Below are 2,337 nucleotides of genomic sequence, written 5' to 3'. Positions count from 1 at the left end.
TGGTGGCACAATGTCACCCCCTGTCCTTCACCCCTGCTGTCACTCTCTTGGGTGGGATCTGCTGCCTCCCCTCTGGCCGCAGGGAATGGGGTCGGTCTGGAGCGGTCTGGCCACCTGGAGCAGTTTGGCCACCTCGATGCTTGTAAAAACCCAGGTATGAGGCCAAGGGACATAGAGAGACACAGCGCTGGGTGGCCCTGTTGGCCACTAGCTCTGGCCCCAAGAGGGGACAGCCACCCCATCACACTCTGCACCCCCTCTTTGCACCACCTCCCCAAAGCTCACAGGCTCCATCACCCTCCACCCACGCCTCCAAAGGGTCCCACACATCCTACGTGGGGGCCCTGCTCTACTACCTCCATGTCCCCCACCTAAAATTTCCAGAGCATTGTCCCAACGGCATTGTCACCCCTGCAGCACAGAGGAAATCTGACAGTTTGTCACCCCTCCAAAAGCCCCTGAACACCTCACTTGCAGAGGAAACCCGTGAGCACAGGAACCTGTGTGGTTGGGAGGGCTCTGACGGAAAGTCGGGGGGCAAGAAGTGGGTCAGGGTAGTGCTCCAAAACCCACAGCATCACTTTTTCCCCACCCAGCAGAAATCACAGTGGGGACCGGGCTCTGATAACTTTTGCTGATAGTCTCCTCCATAATGAGCAAAGTGGGAAAAGGCGTTTACCTCAGCTTGGCGGGCAGCTGCTCGCCCACGAAGACCCCATGACTTGGACCTATCCCCTACTATTTTCGTATGACCCAAAATAGAATGTCTCACCCTTCCCTGGCAGCTTCCTCCCTGTGCCACCCCCACTGGGGACAAGGAGGTTCCCTCCAGCCGGGTTTCGGTGGCATCTGTGGGTGTCTTGCTTTCGCTTTCCACCTGTGGGGCTTTCCTGGCGTGTAGCACAAGCGAGTGTGATGACTAACTGCCTAGCCCCCCTTCCCCCCAATAAATCACACCTTGCTGAGAAACCTCCCCATCTTTCTGCTCCACAGCAGCAAACCTCACTGACCCAGCGTCACAGCTGCAGTAAAACCCAACCAACTTCCCCAGAAAATCATGCAGAGTAGGACAGGCACAAAACTGGTGGCTGGAAAAAGGGCAGGGAGCCGACTGCATTGCTTTCTTACCTTACAAACACAGCCTGCATCCGCACATGGACACACGCGGCTCAGATCCCGCTGCTCGCAACCATTCCTCGGGAAAGACGGTGTTTTTCATGGGTTTTCTGAAGGGCTCTTTGCTTTTCTGCAGTGATTTCACGCTGGGGTCTTCCCCACTCTCCACGTGAGGGAATCCATTCATTGCGAGCTTTCAGCTCCTGCCCACGAGCAGGTGGTTGGGAAAATTTCAGTAGTAAAACTCTTGCCCAGAAACCCCCTGTGACTCAGTTGGGGGCTGGAGAGGAGGGGAAAAACTCATTTTCATAAATAGTATGTTGAAAAAGAGAAAACTTTCAGTTGCAAACAGACTCATGCCATGATTTCCCTCAGGAGCAGAGAGAAGGGGATGACCCAGCACGTGCTGGGCAGCATCCCGGAGGCACTCAGGCCTGAGCACGGGGTGCCTGAGGAGCTGCCACGGGCACCCAGAGTCAGGAGTACGGACCCAGTTGGAACAAGCTTACATCTGAAACATGGGCAATTCTAGCTCATTTTTATTGTTCTGATCCATCAAACTTAATGTCCTCTTACTAAATTACTGTGTGCAGTCCCAGAATTAAAAATTGCCAGGCTGATGCCTGGTTTTCAGAGTCTGCATCAAGCTGGGATGGAGTATCCCACCCTGATGGGACCCATCCTTTAGCCACGATCACTCCTCAGGGATCTTGGGGTGGAAATTCACGGCTGGAGGGGGAAAAGCATTTGTGTGCAACTGCAGGGAGAAGGAGCATGGCCACGTGTGAGGAAGGCACACTGATTTATCCTGTGCTTAACTTCCTCCAGCATCTCCTGGGTCATCCCATTTCCAGTAAGTGGCTCTATTTCTCACTTGCACGGCTCACCATGGCTGGCCCAGATCCGCCTCTGTGGTGTAAGCATCACTCCCCTGTGGACCAAGGGGCAAAGGAGACCAGAGCCACGTGTGGACACACAGATGTGTGTCCAAGGCTGGTTAAATCCCAAGATCCTCAGGGAAAAGAGGGAAACAGCCGCAGGGCAGCAAACACTGTAGCCAACAGAGCTATCACATCATGGACAGGAAAAACAGGTCGGATGAAGAGGGAGGGAGGGGTGAAGGCAGCCAGGAGCAAGCCAGGTGGGTGGCATGGTTTCAGGCACCTGATCCAGACACGTGAGCTCAGTTTATGGATCCCAGAGAACTGGCCTGGGGGGTGA

The sequence above is a fragment of the Apaloderma vittatum genome, unplaced genomic scaffold (assembly GCF_000703405.1).
Source record: "Apaloderma vittatum isolate BGI_N311 unplaced genomic scaffold, ASM70340v1 scaffold32131, whole genome shotgun sequence".
Taxonomy (NCBI): Eukaryota; Metazoa; Chordata; class Aves; order Trogoniformes; family Trogonidae; genus Apaloderma; species Apaloderma vittatum.
This window is presented reverse-complemented; position numbering follows the sequence as displayed.